The 22,769-nt window shown below is 38.7% G+C and overlaps 1 protein-coding gene across 15 annotated transcripts in view; it reads left to right on the top strand.

The window, feature by feature from the left end:
- The first annotated feature begins 739 nt into the window (after window positions 1-739).
- Window positions 740-22,769, top strand: part of LOC132377731 (uncharacterized) — a 68,039-nt gene continuing 46,009 nt past the window's right edge. For 11 of the 15 annotated variants that reach the window (XR_009506746.1, XR_009506742.1, XR_009506737.1 and 8 more), the window contains exon 1: window positions 740-982. The gene's annotated coding sequence lies outside the window, so the exon portion shown is untranslated. Of the gene's footprint in view, window positions 983-1,020; window positions 1,207-22,769 lie in introns of those variants that run through there. The other 4 variants (XR_009506745.1, XR_009506744.1, XR_009506736.1 and 1 more) reach the window with 1 other exon arrangement.

The following is a 22,769-nucleotide window of genomic DNA, read 5'->3' as shown; positions in this document are numbered from 1 at the left end:
ATTTAGATATGCTTGGTTATGGAGTTAACCGAAGAGAATCATACTTCTAAAAATTCTTGTGCCTGCACCAGAACCTGGCGTCGTGGTGTCCCAGTTAAAGTGGGTGTCCTTCTCGGCCCTCATGGACCGAGATCAGCAACAGTTTATTCTTTTCCAAAGATGCTGATGCACCATCAATAATTCGCGGAGATGGGAGACAAACGATAGGCTTTTATTAGCTGCAAGAGACCATGATTAGTAGCAAGAGACCACCACACAGCATCCTGGAGACTGAGGGAGGAGCAGTGCCTCCAATCACCTTTATACAGGGGTCTGTGGGAGGAGCCACAGGAGCAGTCAGCAGAGGGGCGTGTCCAGACAGGTATATGTAGTTCACCACAGTTGCTGCCTGATCTGACGAGTTCCTCAAGCATTTTGTGTGTGCTAATTTATTTTAGCCTCTTAAGTAAATGTATTCATGTGGAGATGAGATCAGCAGCGGTGGATCAAGACTTGGTACTGCCAGTAATGTAAACTTGGCTCTGTTACTGCTGAATCTCCCATTCACACCCAGGTCTAAGTAACTTATTGTTGGCAACAAAAACTAAATTGCAATATCATGCTCTATTTTTAATGGTAATGAAGTAAGTTCACTGAATGAACACTGCGATTGAAAGGGTGTACTTATGAGATCCCAAATCAAAGTCCGTGATGGCAAATAAAAGCACATGATGTGAGAGGTAACACTTTGGCAGCTGGTTAAAAGGATGATGCACCATCAATAACTCACTCTGAGACATAAAGGCGAGATATCGGCTTTTATTGACTGGAAGAAGGAACCAGCAGTGAGTGACCACCATACTACAACCTGGAGACTGAGGCCGAGCATCAGGCCTCGATCGACTTTATACCGGGGTCTGTGGGAGGAGCCACAGGAGCAGTCAGCAGGGGGCGTGTCCAGACAGGCACACGTAGTTCACCACACAGGATAAAGAGAGTTGATGTAAGTAGGCCTTTTCCAGGTTGTCAAGATGTAGCAAGTGCAACAAAATGTGAAGAAGGCAGATGAGGGAGTTACAAGGGGTTAACTGAATGGATGATGAAGTAATAACTGGAGTGTAATGTAGGAAAATGTGAGTATTTTCAAAACAGTGAGAGATTGCAGTACTCCTGAGACACTGTATGTTCTGGATGTCCCAGTACGTAATCTGCAGAGGTAAAATGAAGGTAAGGAAATTAATTGGGAATGGTAATAGAATTGCATTTCATGAGAGTGTTTGATATGTGAGTTATGACCAAAGGAATAAGCGACTGGAGTCGCTCAGCACTTTAGCGCAAGGATGTGTGTCAAAAATCAAACTTACAGCAAGCAGTTAGCGAAAATAGTGAAAGCTGACAATACTTACAAAAAGCTACCTACCAGAAAACACAATAATAGCTCTGTACTTTGTCCAGCAGAACTCCCAGCTGCCCCTATCTCTCTCTCACTGAGGGTGATGAGCTTTTTATTCGGCACTAGGACCTACTACATTTAACTACCAACATAGTTAACTTAAGACTACACATCAATTAGAATATGATGCACCCTACAATGTAATTACAATCATATTATGAAATAGACAGAAGTGTCTGCCTTAAATACAGGATACAAACAACATATACACAAGTACACATCCCCATTACTGAAGAAATGGAACGTCCCACTGTGCATGGCGGGAAAAACACCATTAAGCCAACCCAAGTGCATCCGTTTGGTTCACGACCCATTATAAGAATATGCCGGGGAAGACATTGAAACACAACAGCAGAGTGAGAAGGCAATGTTTGCACACATGTGTAAGGAGTGAGTTTACTGAGTGCTCTCCGTCAGAGGGGGATCGAACATGGAAGCAGGGTGGCCGTGCCCTAGTGATATAGGGTAACGGTGAGACCACAACTGGAGTACAGTGTATCATCTGGAGGATGGTGTCTTGTTTTTTTTAGAAAACAAGAAATGCCCTAGCAGCTCAGAAGAAGTTCACTTGATTAACTATGAAAACAGAAAGCTTGTCTCACAAGGAAGGGTTGGACAGGTCACATTTATATTCACTCATTCCGAAAAGTAAGATAGGATATTTTGAAATGTACGAGATCCTGATGTGCAGAAGACCTTCCCTTTTGCAGGTGAAACTGGAAATAAGAGTCACTGTTTACAAATACAGCATCATTTCTCAAATGAAATTTCTCTCAGAAGGTCCTGAGGTTTTGGAACTCTACCTCAAGTGGCATTAGAAACAATCCTCAATTTTTTTTAAGGCCAAAAGACACTCGACAAACAATGGGATGGAAAGTTAGTGCAGTTAGACAGGACTGCAGAGTTGTGGGTATAGTGGCAGAGCAGGCTGAGGGGCTAAGTGTCTACTGCTGGGCCTAACTCATATGTTAATATATAAATATTTAAGACAGACTGAATTCTACTATCAAAATTTACCTATGTTTAGCCTTTTATGATTAATTCTCACATACCAATTGATTAACATGCCATAAACTTGACTAGTCTGGACACCAGAGTGTACAGCCTGTATGCTTTAAATTTTAAGAGAATTATATTTAAAAAAACAAAATAGTTGTACACTTTAAATACAAACACATTTAAAATACACTCAGGATGAATAAACAGCTCAGGTTTACTCCCAAAGCTTTCCCTATGAGTGGGTATAACTGCAAAGCAGCAGAGGTTTGTAATCAGACCTTTTCTTCTCCTAGATGAGCTGCCAGCCACGCCTCATGAGCCCCATCTGCATGAAGTGATTGGTTTGAAAGTGCCAGTGAAATTGCCTTTGCCCCTTCTCCTGTCAGTGGAAATGGTTCCACTGGGTTTTGTAACTAAGCCACATGTGAAGGCTGGGCTTGTTTGTCAGAGGTTATTTGAGGTGCACGCCATCGGGAGCATTTAGTAGCTAGTGGGAGCTTTTTTCCGCTACCACCCCTGGCCTTGACAACCTTAAGGAATCTTGCAATATGTTACCAAAAGAAAAATACTGCAGACACTGGAAATCTGAAATCAAAATTTGGATGAAAGGTTAACCACCTGAATACATTAACTCTGTGTCTCTCAAGACTGTTGTTTTCTGACCTATTGAGAATTTGCAATATTTTAATTCAGATTTCCAGCAATCTGCATTTCTGATTGTAGTTTTTACCATTCAAATCATACCAAAATTAGATAAAGAAAAAGTTGTTAAATAATTAAGGTAAATAAAATCCAATAGATAAAATTTATAACTCTTTACAATAAGGCTAAAATTGTGAACCACTCAATAGTATCCACCATTTTCAAACAACAGAACTCAATCATAAAAGTAAATATTAATTTAGCCACATGATGCCATGTTATATTAATATTTCAGTCACAAATTCTCAGCTTAATCACTGTTAACAGAGTTCCCCTTCTCCTGAGTCAATTCAACCTTTAACTTGGTGTGACAGAATATATAGAAACATAGAAAACCTATAGGCCCTTCGGCCCACAAAGTTGTGCCGAACATGTCCCTACCTTGGAAATCACTAGGCTTACCTATAGCCCTCTATTTTTCTAAGCTCCAAGTACCTATTCAAGAGTCTCTTAAAAGACCCTATCGTATCCACCTTCACCACCGTTGCCGGCAGCCCATTCCACGCACCCACCACTCTCTGTGTAAAAAACTTACCCATGACATCTCCTCTGTACCTACTCCCCAGCACCTTAAACCTGTGTCCTCGTGTGGCAACCATTTCAGCCCTGGGAAAAAGCCTCTGACTATCCACACAATCAATCCCTCTCATCATCTGATGCACCTCTATCAAGTCACCTCTCATCCTCCGTCGCTCGAAAGAGAAGAGGCCGAGTTCACTCAACCTATTCTCATAAGGCGTGCTCCCCAAGCCAGGCAACATCTTTTTTTAAATCTCCTCTGCACCCTTTCTATGGCTTCCACACCCTTCCCATTAAAATATAAATATAAATTTATATAAATAAATAAATACATAGCTATATATAAAAATCTATTACAACTAATACAAAATAAATTAAAAGGTTAATGTCTTAAAGTAGAAACAAGTCAACTTATAGGTTTGTACTTACTAGTTAGCATTAAGATCTAGAAATGTTGAAATTACCATTTAGTGAGCAAATGATTAGGTTCTGCAAATCTTTTGTCATATTTTGATGATAATTTTCATAAATTATCTCACTTTTTGTCCCACTGAGTGTCAAAAGGTTTTATGAATATTTGGATATTATGATGCACCACATCAGACTGTTTGCTCAGATGACAGAAAGAATCGGCACAGTAGCGTAATGATTAGCCCAATGCTTTACAGTACTACCACCCTGGGTTCATTTCCCACCAATGCCTGTAAGGAGTTTTTACGTTCTCCCCGTGACCACATGGGTTTTCTCCAGGTGCTCCAGTTTCCTCCCGCAGTCCAAAGACATACTGGTTGGTAGGTTAATTGGTCAGTGTAAATTGTCTCATGGATAGTCTAGTGCTAAATTGGGGAATTGCTGGGCAGTGTGACTCAAAGGGCCTATTCCACACTGTATCCCAATAAAATAAATAATAAATGAGTCAATGTGAAGTGTCTATATCGACTAAGAGCAAGATTTTAAGTGAAATCGGCTGTAACTGAGCAAAGCAAACAAAAGTTTTTTTTTTGCTTCCTGTTCATCTTCATAACTTCGACTGCATTAATAGGAACCGCAACACAAAAGACTGGGATAATAATTGGCAACCAAATCAGGAGGTTTTCTATATGCATATAACTTTTCCATCAGAAAAGTAACATTTTTAAAAAGAAACTTCCATTTTAAAAAAAACTGCTGGTTAAAAAACACTAAAGAAATGTTGACATATTGCAAATAATGGACAAGGAAAAATGGCAGTGGTGGTAGAAACATCATGAAGTTATGAGAAGATTAGCCACACAGGTCAATTCGTGAGTTGGAGCACCCCCATTTTTAACATATACAGTATCATTTGATGAAAGATACGCAAAAAAATTGGGGTAGATGGAAGGATGTGACAATCACTGACAAACATGCAACTCTCATTTGCTGCTGGTGAATGAGACTTTCCAGAAAGATACTTATAAATCGAGAGTGATGTACACGTAATGTTATTGCATCTTACTTCACTGCATTTGTGCCATTACTGTTAACAATATGCATTGGACCTGGATAATTCTTAAGTTTTCTCATTTTCTGACTGTTACTAATGACAAGAGCACAAATAAAATTCATTGATAATATCATAAAATTATTTGCAGTATTGAAAGTAAGCAGCAACAGAATCAGGGTTAATATAATTGGCATATGTCATGAAATTTGTTAACTTTGCAGCAGCAATACAATGAAACACATAAGAATAGAGAGGGGGAAAAACTGTGAATTACAGTAAGTATATATGTATTAAATGGTTAAATTCAAGAGGTAGTGCAATTTCTTTAGCCAGAAAGTGGTGAATCTGTGGAATTCTTTGCCACAGGCAACTTTGGAGTCCAAGTCTTTATGAATATTTAAGGCAGAGATTGTTAGATTATTGATTGGTCAGGGCATGAAGGGATATGCGGAGAAGGCAGGAGATTGAGGATGAGAGGAAAATTGGATCAGCCGTTACGAAATGGTGGAGCAGACTCAATGGGCCAAAAGGCCTAATCCGGTTCCAAATCTTATGGTTTTATAATCTTCAAAAAAAATGTCAGTGTCCATTCAGAAATTGGATGGCAGAGGGAAGAAGATGTTTCTGAAACACTGAGAGTGTGCCTCAGGCTTCTGTACCTCTTCCCTGATGGTAATAATAAGAAAAGGGCATGTCCTGGGTGATGGGGTCCTTAATGATAGGTGTTGCCTTTTTGAGGCACCGCTCCTCAAAGACGTCCTGGATACTACTAAGTGCTCTAATTAAGCAAATAATTTTATTTTAGCTCTCATAAAGCAAGTGAATCTTTCTACTTTCACTCCTGACAATATAATTTCAATGTTGAAGTTAACTTCATCACCTCTGACTCAATTAAAATCTAATATTCAATCTATTGTCATTCCCTTGGGATTCAAGAATTATACTGACACATTCAAGACCTGTAACCTCAGGAAGAAAAACCAAGAAGTTGCTTTAGAAATCAGCCCACAAAAACCAGACTTTAAAGCTAGTTTTATCTCATTTAAAAGGGGAGTGTGCAGTCATACATATCATTAAAAAACAGTGAACTAGTTCCTACTCCTTGCCTTCACCTCCTGAGAAATTGAGTCCTCCTCACAAAATGACCCAATTTACTTCACAAAGAAAATAATTGGCCAGAATTTGTTGATACCTTTGATATGGGACTCACTGAATTTTTCGTCTCACTTCTAAGTGCTCTAAACCAAGGAAGTCATAATGGGTTTGAGAATCCCATGAAGACTAAACAAAACTTACAGCTTTCTTATCCTGAATAGCATCAGTGAAGAAGTTAGGTTCCTTCAGCTCTGCACAGGATCAAACCTTTCCTCAAATTGAACACTCATAGAACCAAATCATATCTTACGCCAGTCATTCAGGGAGTGATCATCAAATTTAGTCAATCTCATCGCTCTTCCAAATATTCTTCACTGCAACTAGGCAACCACCCAGGTGTGTACAGGCTGACTTTTACAATACCATTTCACAGCTGTCACTTTGTACAGCTCATGACTTTGCTTACTAGGGCTCATCATTTTACTGGGCACCGTACAGATTTGAACAGATAATTACTGAACAACATTTGCAACTGGGCAGGCACAAAGATATTTCAAACTTTTGTTCCTTCTCTTGAACTACCCTCTCCCTTCCCACCCCATCAACTCAAGTCATTCAACCATTCACATGAATACAGATGCTCCTCTTGGGGCCAAGGTGCAAATCACAGTACATGCAGTCACATAAGTGGGAACTCTGTTTAAAATGTCACTGGTGAAGCAAGGCGACTTTTTGTCAGTAGTAAATAAAACTACTACCTAATTTATTAATCATACTTTTTTTTGGAAAATGATCACTGCAATTAATAGTCTGTAACTTCCTTTTTGGAGATGAGCTTTTGAACCACCTGTACGACTTGGCATTTTTGCAGTGTCAACTGAAGTCTCAAAGGTATGGAATGGTTGTGGCATGGCATGTACAGGCCTAATCAAGATGGCGGGGCCTGAGCCCGAGAGCAGTGCATGTGCCAATGTTTAGCCATTGCTGGATCAGACTTGGAGGCAATTTGATGCAGCAGAACACAGGAAAGTCAAGTGGAGGCAAGACAGAGATGAGGTGTCAGGGCCTGAGCCCAAGAGCAAGAAAAGACTTAAAGTCTGTTTGATTTAAGCACTGGGCCAGATTGAAAAGGTCAGGGCATTGGGGCCGGAAGTGAGGGATGGGCCAGTTCAACTTGCTGCTCCATGCGGTTTAATTGTCTCTGCGCTGAACTGAGGCTGTAGCCTGAAACTAACAGCCTACGGGATCGGCTGTAGTGGTGTCTGGCTTTGCAGCTGTGGACTCACTTCAGTTGTTTACTTGTTTATGTTGTTTGCATAATTTGCTTTATTTTCTCTACATTGGGTGTTTGATGGTCTTTTTTAATGGATTCTATTGGGTTTCTCTAAAAAGCCATCTCATTGGCACTTTGGAATCCAGCACTAACTTGATTTTCTCAATATACCCACATATTGAAGTCCCCCATGACTAATGTAACATTGCCCTTTAGCCACGCATTTTCTGTGTGGGACAGGTGGCAGAGAAGGAGTGTAAGGGCCAGGGCTGGCACAGGTGTAGACACACCCAGCCCTGAGACACCTGGCTAGGCCATTCGATTCCAAACAATTGGTTTGCTGATCATTACAGAATGACTCTTTGGTGCGTCCCACACCCCCCCCCCCCTCTTCCCCTTTTCCCAACCGTGATTTACCTCTCCCTGCCCCCTTCCCACTCTCAGTCCGCAATAGAGACCCTTATCAGAATCAGAGGTAACATCACTCGCATGTGTCATGAAATTTGTTTCTTTTTGCGGCAGCAATACAGTGCAATACATAAAATTACTACATTACTATGCAAAAGTCTGAGGCACCCCAGCTGTATCCTGTATCTGTGCCTAAGACTTTTGCACAGTACTGTAGTCTCCAAACAGAAACTACGATAAGTACGAACAAAACAGGCTACATCGGAAAACAGAATGCTTTTCCGCAGATTTTATTTTGTCTATGAGTGAAGAGTAAAGAATTTGGACAATTCAAATCACCAGCTTCTAACTCTCCTGCTGCAAAAATATTAGTTCACCACCTTCAGTGTGAAAATGTCACTGCAACAAACTACAATTGTATCAGCCGCTTTGATTGTGAAAGTGCACACTAGCGTAAATGGAAAGCTAGGGTCAGCTAAGCTTTATGAATTACATATGCATGCCCATTCTCTCCCTTTAAAACCTGCTTCACTTTAATTCTGCATTTGATACGCAAATATATATAGATGCCCAACAAAAGTTCATAACTGTACTTTAAAACAGTTGTCTCTTTAAACATTTTAAGACACACTGATAATGAATGTTGAAAATTTAGTTCATGTTGTCAGTAATTTTAAATGATATCGGTGCTAACATCCTAAAATGGAGGCATAAGACACAGATTTCTGCTTTTCAAATAATTGTGTTAAGAAATGGAAATTTATTCAATTTGACATTATTTTTCCCACTAATATAACTTTGCATTCTGCAATATATTCACAGGCAGAAACAGTTTCATTGGTGAAAAAATGTGAATTTGTAAATTGGTGAACCTAATCTGATAGAAGCTACAAAAAAAATTCTAATTTATATTTTTTTTCAATTTTCTTCCTGAATTACAGCAAATTGAACTCAAAATACAGCTTTTTACACCAAAAATACTGAAAATCTGAATAAAAATAGAAAACACTATAAACACTCAGCAAGGTCAAAAGAAATTCTATTTTTCCCTCCATAGATGTGCATGTTTCCAATATTTTGTGCTCTTACTGCAAAATACAGTATCTTTTATTGATTTTCATGTTCAAGATCAGCCTTCAATTGCAAGACTGAACAACTTCTGCTAAATCCACTACTTAATCTCAAGTTATTTCCCACTGGGTAGAAGCTCAGAGCACTCAAACCAATTCCACATTGCTTATGGAATCCTAGAGGTTGTCTCAGTTGCCAAAATGGAAATGTAAATATTTTATAGGTAGAACAAGTCCAGTTCTGCTTCAGCAAATGAAGACAAGTTGTTGTCTTAGACATGGAATGGAGACACAAGACTGCAGAAGGTGGTATCTGCAGTACAAGACTATCTGCCGGAGAAAATCAAGTCAAGCCATATCTGTGAAGTGGAAAGAAAGAAACTTTGATAATCCCTTTTTTACCCCTACAGATATTGCTTGACCCACTGAGATCCTCCAGCATTTTGTTCTTTCCTCATTACCTAGGAAACCAGTTTGCAGAATCAAACCACAGATGAGAAATACTCTACTTCTAAATCTACGGTGCATATATTGTTTGAATGATTAATAAATTTCATGTCACATGTCGATGATAATAAACCTGACTGTCATACCGATTCTGATTCTGATTTTTCTGCACATTGGGTGTTCGATGGTCTTCTCTTTTAATGAGTTCTTTTGGGTTTCTCTGTTTCGGGGCTTCCTGTTAAGAGCTGAGTCTTATGATTAGTATAATAGATACACACTTTGATAGTAAATGTACTTTGAACTTTAATCAGGACATCATTTTCAATTTGGAATACCAGTTTTAGTAAGTTATTGGTCGCGATCATTAATTATCCCCGTGTTCCCTTTTTAAGCACCAAGGACATTGTGAATTAATGATGGCCTAAAAAATGGAATTGGTGCAATGGGAATTATGTCTTTCGCATCCTCTTCTTCGGTCAATTCCCTCAGCAATGGAGTCTGCTGGGAAGCTGTCCTCAAATTTGTTTTAGTTTTCAAAGGGATAATGAACTTGAACATAAGGCATGCTTCCACTTTCAAACTAACAATCGAAGACTTCTGACACTCATTGTCATACACCTTTTCCACAGTGTGATGGGATTGTGATGTGACCCAACTGGAAAAAATATGATTAGTGCACTTAACATGAAGTTGAAAAAGCTAAGCATTAAATTAGCTATTACTGTACTGAAGTATATGAGAAAGACATTGTCAACCTCAGCAGCACACATTTTTTACCGTGAAAGTACTCCATTGTCAACAAAGTATTTGGGGCTTACTCAAGGTCATGAAAGGCATTAGCTTCTTGAATAAATATTGTCTTCTGTTTTTGAAGACACTGAAAGATGTCAAAAGACAGTTTTACAGCATCTAGCAGCCCTTCATGGCCACTCTTTGCGCACCGATAGACAATGAGAGCTTATGGACATGATTAGCGTGCAGCACAACAAGAGATGATGCCATACTCACTTCGTGAATGATGGCTCAGTGAAAAGTGGCAGCTGTTGACAATCGACAGTTTAATCAGGCTGTACCTACTCACTACTCTTTACTCTGCTTGTGTTAGGGCAGCGATGAAGGTATTCCATCTTTGCCCATACTATCACACACAGAAACAGAAAGTTTCTTCATTGCTGCTGTTGTATCTTTTTTTTTTACCAGTCAGGGTTGTTAGCCCTGAGCTGAATCCCCAAATCAGGAGGACCAGTGGACCACTCTTATTCTAGCTCTGACCTTTGACCTGTTTGGCATTGTTGACCCTACCAAGAGCCAAAGCATAAAGCCCTCACTCCAGCCAACATAGTTCTATAGATCATTGAGGCACACAAATCTCCAAACCCTTTTGGAGTTTAGTGAGACTTAAAAGACAGAAATTTGGCATAATATCAGAATAAGGACGTTGGCCACAATTGCCTGAAATAGGAAGAAATTATTCAGAGAACTCTAAATCTTTGAAGCTCTCAACTGCAGGGCTACTGTGCATATTCAATGCCATGACAGACAGATTTTTCAGCTGTGGGATATCAAGGAATAGGAGATGGGGTGTGAACTATTATCTTATCAAGTAGCAAGTTCAAGGGAATTCAGGACATGCTGCTGGATGGAATTATTTTATTGTTGGTATACAAAAACACAAACACACCTCAAAAAATTTTAAATATTTGGCCGTTATGTAAAAAAAAGTAAGTTTCATTGGGTTGGCATGAGGTGTGGCACATCCATGTGAGGATCAACAGAAACCTCTCTTCATCAAAAGTTGGGGAAATATGATTTACTGTTAAAATTCTGACACTAAGCTGTGCAAATGCATCCTCAGTTCAAAGTTCAAAGTACTTTTATTATCAACGTATCTACAGTTCGTAAAACCTTCAGATTCATTTTCTTACAGGCAGCCACAAAACAAAGAAACCCAATGGAACTCACCGAAACCAAAGTAAGACCGTCAAACCCCAATGTGCAGAAAGAAAAAAAAATCGTGCAGACAATAAACATAAATAAATAGCATTCAGAACTGAAGTTCCTGAAATTGAGTTCACAAAATGTCAGCTTTAATTCTGACTTGACTGGTTTTTGTGATTCTATTTCCTGAAAAACATACTTATTTGTCAAAGTTAGTTGTATTGATTGTCAATTGGTGCTATATTCTTTGTCTTCAAAGGAAACAGCTATTAATTCCTGCTTTTTACATTAAGGATTCTTTACCAATGCAAGGCATTGTCAGTTGTCCCATCTATTGCATTTGCAAAGACATATGCAATTAATTAAGGAGCATTCATTTAAACAATATTTTCAACGTAGGCAATTTCAATGTTATTTTGAACCAAGTGCTAAGTGCAATTATTATTATGCAGGCAAATATATCAGCCACTGTGTGCAAACCAATGGCTCAGGGGCAACCATGACCTGATCATCTCTTTCTTTTAAAATAAAAATGCTGTGGGTAGAAGGATAAATATTGACCAGAAGAACACCCTGCTTTTCTTCAATTAATGACACACTTACCTCCATTCCACCTGAGAAGGAGATAAAATAATAACAGTCCGATGTTTCTTCTCAGCAAGCGCAGCATTTACTCAGCATGACTCTGAGGTTCAGCTTTGAGAACCAGTTCAGGGTGGTAGGATGACTCTACAGTCTTCTGCATCAAAGTTAAGTGGTTCAATGGTTCAGTTTAATACCAGAGAGTGTATACAGTATACAACCTGAAATTCTTCACAGACATCCACAAAACAGAATGAATGTTAGAAAAATGTTAGAATCCCAAAGCCCCCACTCCCTCCTCCCAACTGTGGTATCCAAGGCAACATTTGCCTCTTTCTTTTAAACAGTACATACAGATAACCTTATATTGTTATAATGCCAAATATTACCGTTGTAGTTTTATGCTCATAGATGTTTAGAATAATAATTTTTTTAAAATATGTAAATAAAATTTTAACAGAGCAAACCACAATGTTTATATTAATATAATTCACCTCTCTCTGAAGATTCTCAACTTTGATTCCACTCGGCTCTTCTAATTATCATACATACTACCTGTCAACAAAATAATGTCTTTAATGATAATAACATTCAGTTCACAGATTCAATCCACTTCCATGAAAATAATTACACAGGACAACTAAAGTTTTGCCTCCTGAATATTTTTGTGTGTACCTTATGGATTTTGGGCTGCTAATCATGAAAATCACCATGAAATTTCCCTATCGTGCACCATTATTTTGAAATCACCTATATTTGTTTTTCTTTTTTTGTGTAATTTATTTTTTTATTGAAGTTCATCAAACAAACATTTCCATAAGATGTATTTCAGCCATTGTACATATACATCATATAATCATATATATCACAAATCTCCATAAAGTATTTATCTGGGGTATACACTTATAGAAAAGAGTGGAAAGAAAAAACAAGCAAAATTAAAGAACTATGTATAAGTAGGGAGTAATTTTTTTACAACAGATTTATTGATTTGTGAGAATAAAATCAGGCCTATGAGGCATTATGTAGTTAAACCATTTTTCCCAGTATGAATCAAATTGTTCCAGCTTATGATTAACAGATGCTGTTATCTTCTCCATTTTGTAAATGTCCATTGTAATTTCCATCCATGTATTTAAAGTATTGGAGGGGATATACAATGCTCTACAAGACATCTTTAAATGTGAAATACCCTTGGAGATTAAGACCATATATTTTGGATATATACCTCAAGAATGGTTGAAAAGAGATAAATATTTAATGAATATACTGTTGGTGGCTGGTAAAAAGACTCTTACTAGGAAATGGTCATCACAGGAGAGCCCAACTTTATATTTATTTTTTCAATTCACAATTCAAATCAGAACAACTGATGCCAAGGTCATCAATGACAGGCAATTTGAAGAACTCCTCGTGGGACTGGAGAAAACTACATGGAAAGCATTCAAGAATGCTGTTGAAAATGTTCTTGACAACTACAGAGCACCAAACTGCATGCAGATGGATGACAACATGCTTCAAGCATACAAACCCATAAAGCGCAGCACTTCACTGAAGTTTCATTTTCTGCGTTCCCATTTAGGCTTCTTCTCTGCAGATCTTGCCACTGTCAGTGACAAGCATGGTGAAAGATTTCACCAGGACATTGCAGTCATGGAGAAACGGTATCAGGGCAAGTGGAGTCCATAAATACTGGCTGATTATTGTTGGACACTTTAAGTAAGAAGCCTCAGACACTGAATACAAAGGAAAATCATCAACAAAACACTTTTAGCTTAGTCGAACTATTGCAAAGCTTCAGCACTGTTATGCGATTAAAGACATTATATTCAATAAAAGTTAGTTTCTTGTTTCTCCAAATTCCTATGTGATACAAGTCATCAGAAACTATATTTGTGTTTAGACTCAAGCATTCTATCATAAACCAAAAAAAAAACAATTCTGAGAAAGCAACTCTTCAGAAAAATTTGGTGTCCAGTATAAGTGAATTAAATCTAATACAGTTTTTTGAGGAAAGCAACAAGCAGTAAAACTCACTGTGCTATCTCGATGTGAAATTCTGCCTTAAAGATGCAAAAGTAAAGTACAAAAAGTATACCAATAAAGCTTCACATTGGTTTCCACTTTAGGAAATTTTCCCCTTCAAAATCAATGCAGGGACGAGGTAAACCATGCACGACTGTAATATAAAGTCCACTTAATGCATATCAGAGGAAACAAATTTCTGCTATTGCTGGCTGATGTACAACAAAGGTGTACCAAAATATTAAGAAAGCCCATAAATGATTGCTGCAAGGTAAATATTCAAAATTGAGAACAGTGCTGAAATTGTAAAAGAATTTGGGAGTTCAGTGAGATCCTCTCTCACTGCTCCCCACTCTGTGATCTCTGCTGCCCTCCAACTTTCCGACAATGTCTCACTCAGCCCTGCTACCACAACAACGTATCCTTTCCAAGATCTTGTCTTTGCTGCCGTCTTGGCCACAAGGCCTCCAGCTCTGTTTTCAGGTTTCTCGGTTTGGAATTCTCCTTCCGGTAAACAAATCCTTTCCCTCTCCCTTCCTCTATTCCCCACTCTGAATTTTTACTTCTTCACACATGCCTATTACTTACCCCAGTTCCCTTCCTCCTTCCCTTTCTCCTATTGTCCAGTGTCCTCTCCTATCAAATTCTCTCTTCTTCAGTCCTTTACCTTTCCTGCCCACTTGGCTTCACCTATCACCTTCTAGCTAGCCTCTTTCTCCTCCACCTACCTTTTTATTCTGGCGTCTTCCCCCTTCTTTCTTAGTCCTAAAAAAGCATCGTAGCCCAAAGTGTTGACTGTTATTTTTTTTTCACCAACGATGTTGCCTCAAGTCAAACAAAGCTTACTACAGCAGGTAATAGCCCCGTTTGTAAAAGACAGGCTTTAAAGTGGTGATATATTGTCAGATTTTCAAAATAATTCAGAATTAAATATGAAGTCTTGTTTAAAATGTACTTCATTAGTAACGTTTCCAAAACAATTTTTAATTTATTTTGTTTACCTAAAGATAAAAGTTGGTAACAGACCCTTTCAGCCAAACAAGCCCACACCACCCAATCACATCCATGTGAAAAATTAACCCACTATCCTGTATGTCTTTGGAATGTAGGAGGATACTGGAGCATCTGGAGGAAACTCACAGTCAAGGGGAGAACACAGAAGCCCCTTACAGACAGTGACGGCTTAAAACCAGGTTGCTGGCACTGTACCAGGAGTCATACTAACCACTGCACTACTGTGCTCCACAACCAAGCTTCCAAACTTAATTTCTGACACAATTATGCCACAAACATGAATATGCATGAATGCTTTGGAATTCATTTATTTAGAAGAGCAGCTTTAAAGCAAGAGATCTATAGAATGTATGGTCATTGGGAAAATATTACACACATTGTGCCTGCAATAAAAGACAAGCCAGATGACCTTCAATGAGCAAATGATACCAACACCATCAGTAATCAGAAGGTGACGTAAGTTACATAATAAACTATTTACTTCCCTCCCTTATGGTACACCACTCTTTGAGTAGCGAGGGAGGCAAAAGAGCTGAACTTATATGCACGTTAACCTGACTTCAGTGATTGGTAAGATTTTAGAGTCCATTATGAAGGATCAGATTTCAGGGTATCTGGGAAGGTATGGTTTTGTAGTGGTTAGCGCAATGCTTTAGTAGTGTCAACCTGAATTCAATTCCTGCCACTCACTGTAAGGAATTTGTACGTTCTCTCTGTGACCACATGGGTTCCTCCCAGCTGCTCTGATTTCCTTCCACAGTCCAAAGGCATAGTGTCTGGTAGGTTAATTGTAAATCGTCCCGTGATTAGGCTGGGATTAAGTCAGGGGATTGCTGGGCAGCGTGGTTTGAAGGCATGATTCCACGCTGTATCTCAATAAATAAATTGACAAACTGCTGTAATTCTTTGAGGAGATAATAAGAAGGATAGACAAAGGAGTAGAGGGATGTTGTTTAATTGCATTTAAAGAAGGCATTTGATAATGTGCTGCACATGAGGCTGCGACACAAGGTAGGAGCTCATACTACTGTAAAGCAGGGTTTCCAACCTCTTTACATGCCATGGCCTAATACCGTTAAGCAAGGGGTCCATGGACCCAGAGTGAGAACCTTTGCTGTAGTGGTACTAGCATGGATAGATTGGCTGACTGGCAAAAGGCAAAGAGTGGAAATGAAGGTGGCCTTCTCTGGTTGGCTGTCAATGACTCATGATGTCCTGCAGTGATTGGTGTTGGGTCTGCTATTTTTTACATTATATGTCAATGATCTGGATAACATACTGATGACTTTGTGGCTGTGTTTGCAACTGATACAAAGACAGGTAGAACGGGAAGTTAGTGTTAAGGAAGAAAGGAGTCTACAGAAGGATATGAACAGGTTGAGAGAATGGGCGTAGAAGTGACAAATGGAACACAGCATTGAGAAGTGTCTGGTCATGGACTTTGGTGGAAGGAATAAAGGTGTAGAATATATTATAAGTGGGAAGGGAATTAAAAAATCAGATGTGCAAAGGGATTTGTGAGTCCTAGTTTCCTCACAGTTAACTTGCAGGTTAAGTTGTTCGTAAGGAAGGCAAATACAATGTTAGCATTCATTTCAAGAGGAATAGAATATAAAAGCAAGAATATAATGATGAGGATTTACATATACATTTGGAGCATTGTGAACAGTTTTGGGCTCCTTATCTAAGAAAGGATGTGATGGCATTGGGGAGAGTCCAGAGGAGGTTCATGAGATAGATTCCAGGAATGAAAGGATTATCGTATGAGGAGCATTCGATGGTTCAGAATCTGGAATTTAGAAAGATGGGGGAGGGGTGTGGGGTGGATGTGGAAAAATCTACAGAGGGCACAGCCTCAGAATAGAAGGACGTCCCTTTAGAACAGAGATGAGAAGGAATTTCTTAAACCAGAGGATGGTGAATCTATGGAATTCATTGCAACAGATGGCTGTAAAGGCAAATTTATTAAGTATATTTAAAGTGGAGGTTATTAATAGGTTCATGATTGGTAGGAGTATCAAAGGTTACGGGGAGATAGCAAGAGAATGGGGTTGAGCAGGAACAATAAATCTGCCATGATTGAATATTGGGCCAGGATTGATGGACTGAATGGTCTTTTCTGCTACTATGTATTATGGTCTTATGCAAAAGATATATACAGAATGCCAAGCAAGTAAGAGGAAAGAGAACATGAAATTCAAGCTAGTCTATTACTCCATTCTGTACAGTGCTTGAATCCTGCACGCTTTTCAAATACCATAAAAAAGTCATATTTCCATCTATATAACTGATATAAAGACATTGCTATTTGTATGCAAGCCATAAATATTACAACTGCAAATCATTCACTTGTATTTCTTTTACTTTGAATATATTATCCAAGAACCATTTTAAGATCTTGGAAAATCTGAATAGGTTATTTTTATTGTTCATGCATTTTATTATTCACTTCTTCAAAGTCTTGACTAACCCATAAAGGAATGGGTGTTCCACAACATTTGTTCCGAGAACCAGCCCAATTGTTTGCATCCTTCAACCAATTCCCAAACCTTTTCTCTCTGACAAATTCTGGCAGCATGTGCATGGGAATTGTGAATGCAATTGAATCAAAATAAATAATGCATTTTCTTTATGTCATTTCAATATATTTTACAGCCCTGCCTCTGGAGCTCATCAATCCAAGTAGTTCTCAGGAGATCTGAACATCTAATGGCCTTGAATTCATTGCAAAGGTTGATAAATGCTATGCATAGCAGGAAAATTGAACTCGAATGCCAGTCAAACCATGCTACAGAGATGAAAATTGGTTTGGTATTTTCAAAAGTCAAGTTGTTTGTTTGTTCAATAGGGATAGACATTCAGAGTTTTAGGGGAATACTATAGCACATATCTCTCCACATTTTGCAGTGCATCAGGTGACAAACTTGCCGCTTCTTTAGCATTTGTAAATAAGGCCAAGTTGCTCGCTCAACCAGCGCAGAAAGAAAGCGTGCAAGGAGCTAGCCAGGTTCGAAACCGGGACCAATTGCCTTGAAGCCCATTGCTGTTGTCACTACAGCTTTGCTCGGCCAGCACATAGAAGGGCTTAGACGTATACCCTTTCCATTAAACAGTCATTGGACAGTTTCAAGTAATTGACGAAATTCAATATCAAATCTTTTCTTCATCTTTTATTTAAATCTATATTTTGACTGCTCCTAATGTTAAACACAATACATGCTGGGGAGGGGTCATCTGTAATTAATTTTCACAGACAAAGCTCAATTTAATTTGAATTACAAAGTTAATTCCGAATTCTATGGACTTCGTATTTACAGTACTGTCACTTCTCATAAAATGAATCTAATTATATGTCATATTGAATTGAATTCAAAAATTAGCATGATGACCCTTTGAATGATTCAATTTCTGAAAACTCTGTGAAACTCCCTTTCAAAGATATTGTGTCAAACCACAAAGGATATGAAATGCATAGAATACTGATGAAAATTGTTGACTTCTATTTTCGTTACAGTACAAGAGATTATATCCACCTCTTACCTTCATGCTAACCGCCAAGCCTTCGCTACTATCTTTTAAATACATTTTGTCTCTCAGATTGTGTAGATCAAACTTCTCCTAGAGAAGTCTGAGAGAAGTCTTAGGAGAAGCTTAGATATGTACGTGGATGGTAGGACTATGGAGGGCTATGGTCACAGTGCAGGTTGATGGGAGTAGGCAGTTTAAATGGTTTTGGCATGGACTAGATGGGCCAAAGGGCCGGTTGCTGTGCTGTACTTTTCCAGATGATCATCTACCAAGGTTCCACTAGTGTCGTTCTAACTGGTGAAGAAAAGGTTCAGTACTTTTGAATGAGTGCAGTAAAATTGACTATTTTCTCTCTCCTACAACTTACATTCACTCAAGTAACACACACAAAATGCTGGAGGAACTCAGCAGGTCAGGCAGCATCTGTGGAAATGAATAAACTCTTGACATTCCCAGATCCTAAAGGAAGGTTGCAGCTTGAAATATCAACTGTCTATTTACTTCCAAAGATGCTGCCTGACCTGCTGAGTTCCTCCAGCATTTTGTGTGTGTTGCTTTGGGTCTCCAGCACCTGCAGAATTTCTCATGTTTATGATTCATTCAAGTGCTGCATTTGGCAACCAGGGTAAAATTGCCACGCTATTGTGTAGAATGTATACAGAAATTGTCAAGATGTTCATTGTTGGGTTTCAGACCAAACATCAGAATGGGGAAGAAGTGTGATCCAAGTGACTTTGACCCAACTTTGAAGAGTATCTCAGAAACTACAGAACCCCTGGGATATTTTGCACACAATAGTCTCTGGAGTTTACAGACACGGGTGAAAAACTACAAACATCCAGTGAGCAGCAGTTCTGTGGATGAAAATATTTCGTTAATGAGAGAGGTCAGAGGAGAATGCCCAGACAAGTTCAAGCCGTCAGGAAGGCAGCAGTAATTCAAATAACCACATGTTACAACAGTGGTGAACAGAAGAGCATCTCTGTACGTGTAACATGTTGAACTTTGATGTGGATGGGCTACAGCAGTAGGGGACCACGTTGGCTCCCACTCCTGTACCAATAAATTAGCCAGAGTGTAGATGTTTCTGCTTCTATTCCTCACAATCCTTCCTTAAAAATCATGACATTAAAACTAGCCCAAACAGACTGTATGTGATACTAGAGGAAGTGAAAAATCAGGGTAATTTAATCATATTTTAAGTACAGTTGCAAACTTTGCAAAAGTTTCAACATTGGGCATTTTTTTTCCAGAAAAGCATCACCTTATTCCTCAAACTTCAAATTCTTGTCAGATTTGATTTGGTTATCCTAAATTGTCCGAAATCCATTTCTATGACTAACAGTCTCCAAAACCAACATACTAAGAAGTCTACAATAACACAGCAAATGTAACTGTCAGGCTTGTGAAGGATTCATTTTGCACACTGAAGCCAAAAGATTTTTGGAATGAACTCTTGTTTAATATCATTGGCATATGTCATGAAATTTGTTGACTTGGCAGCAGCACTACAATGCAATACATAAAATTAGAAAAAAATGGTTTGTAACAGTAAGAGTAATATATATAAAATCATGAAACACAGCACCACAGAGAATTGGACATCTTGTTCAACCAGAAACGTTTGACTTCACAATATAACAGGAAGATTTTCAGTTTCATGATATTTGTTTTTTCTCAAATTCATTGCAGAATAAGATGGTCAATAGTGTTTGGAATTTCCTGATTTACCTTTCAGACTACCAGAAACACCTCAAAGTGGGACTGAACCACTATTAGACAGTCAGCACTTGTGGCAGGAGTCACAACACAATGATAATTTTTTTTTCTAAAACTGCTTACAGCTTAAAAGGCTGGCGTTTAAATGTTCATTCCAAAATGGAATGAAAACTCTTTGTTAACCCACTTTCTCAGGCGACTGCAGTCTTGTAATGAAGATACTCCCTCCGTATTTTTTGATAGGGAATAGTGGCTGATTGGTAGCAGTCAGAGGGTAGTAGTGAATGACTGTTTTTCTGGATTGGAGGCCTGTGACAAGCATTTTGCAGAGGGCATCGGTGCTGGATCCACGATTGCATGTCATCTAAACCAACAATTTGGAAGAAAATGTAGTTGGCTTTATTAGTAAGTTTCCAGATGACACAGAAATTATTAACAGTGACAGTGATTCAAAGATTCAAAGTGCATTTTTTATTGAAGTGTGTATGTAGTGTATAACCCTGAAATTTGTCTCGGGGTTATGTAAGAGGTTATGTGACAGGGTTATGTTAGCTGAGCTGGGAAAGTAGGCAAGGATTGGCAAATGGAATTTAACTCAGACAAGTGTGAAGTGTTTCATTTTGGCAAGGTAAACCAGGATAGGACAGTCACATTGAATGACAGGGCCGGGAGAATAATGTAGAATAGAGAGATCTAGGGCTATAAAGTGTGGAGTCTGAATTGATAGTAAGGATATCGTTAAGCCGCAAAACGTGCAGAAAATGGTGTTGCTAGGACTGGAGAACTTAATAATAAGGAGAGATTGGATAGACTGGTGCATTCCTCGAGCAAAAGAGTCTGATGGGTCACTTTATAGAGGTGTATAGAATCATCAGGAGCATAGGTAAGGTTGTTAGTTACAGTATTTCTCCTCAGTGTAGGGGAGTCTAAAGGTTCAAAGTGAGAGGGGAAAAAAGTTAACAAATTTCACGACATACGCTGGTGATATTAAACCTGATTCTGATTCTGTTTCTGCTATTGAGTGTCACTATTCACCTGCTGGCTCTATTGATGGTGGTTTCTTATACAAGAAGACAATTCTTGAGATTTATTATTTTGCAGGATCAGCTGTGCAATAGAAATATCAGGCTGATATTCAGATTGCAATCAACCGTTTTTCAGATCCCTTCCTTTCCTGGGCTCCTGATTTAAAAATGTAGCTTACACTTCCTGGTAAAAAATTGTTTTTTTCCCTCTTCAAAAACTCAATGATCTGCTCCACATTTTCATCATCGTCTGTTTTTTACTAATTAGCATCTTCTGTCATGCTACAATAAGGAGAGACTCAAGTTATGACACTGAAATCTGCAAAGTTCAGGTAAAACAGTTTTGATCAAAACTCTCTCAAAAGTTCTTGATGTCTTCTGCAAAAGCATTAAATGGTTCCACCTTGTGGTAAAAATTCACATGACAATGAGCTACAATCATACTGCTATCCTGCATAAAATACTAAGAGATCCAGTTGAAGTAGGATTAATTGTACTTCCAATTAAACTATCAGGTGACTTGATTTTATTCCACTGAATTTTGAAATCAGGGCATCTTTAATGCTGAATGTCTTTTAATCACAAGCTATCAGCAACCTCTTGATGTTCACACATTGAAATAAGATAACCTGATAGTTTAGAGAATGCCACGGACTCTTCCTATGTCCACACCTGACTGGATAAATCCTTAACCAAAGCTTTTTCTCTTTGTTTTGACCCTCCATCCACACTAAAACAGCAGTTTCCTCCCTTGAAAACAGAGCTATTCTAAAATGTGTAAATTTGAAAATGCCGCTTGGGCAAGAGTAGTGTGGACGGGGTAAACGGAGATTTCTAAAATTGCTGGAATGACGTGCCCCACAGATAGTGGCTGCAGCATGGCATTTCATTGTTTTCTTGAATGCAACCCCCGCACAACCTACCAATTTCAGAACAGACGGCAATGAGACTGAAGCCAGAAGAGTTAGAAATACTTTGACCCATAACGTACTGAATAAACAAGTATACTTACTTTGCCCTGTTTTCTGTCCTTGCATGGATGAAGGTGGTTTACCTATTTATGCAAGTACTTTTCTGACAATAGATGTGTAACAGCCTAATGTAACATTGTATGGAAATACAAGATAACACCGATGCAGACATGTTTTATACATTTAACAAGGAGCTTTATTAATGCAACAGAGTTAGTCAGTTTTTCAATGTTCATCATCAGCCGGGTCTTACTCTCCATGAACTCCCTGTCGGTTGCCTCCATACGCTGAATTATTTGTTTTTTTTAGTTTTAAGTCCTCTTGCGCAAGAGCCAACAGCTGTCTGTCATTTGGCAATTCCCTTTTAAGTTTTTCTAGTCTGTAACTGCACAAACACGCACTTTCACTGCGAGATTCGACACCAAACATGTCGCTTGTTTTCTGCAGATGTATCCTGCGCATGCCTAGTAGGAGGAGATTCGCCGAAATACCTGTTTTAATGTGGGCGGAGGTATTTTCAAAAACGCTTGGTGTGGACGCTCTCGTTTTTACGCGAA

This window comes from Hypanus sabinus, chromosome 19 (genome assembly GCF_030144855.1).
Source record: "Hypanus sabinus isolate sHypSab1 chromosome 19, sHypSab1.hap1, whole genome shotgun sequence".
In the NCBI taxonomy this organism is placed as follows: domain Eukaryota; kingdom Metazoa; phylum Chordata; class Chondrichthyes; order Myliobatiformes; family Dasyatidae; genus Hypanus; species Hypanus sabinus.
Note: the sequence above shows the minus strand (reverse complement) of the source record. Positions and strands in the feature narration are given on the sequence as shown.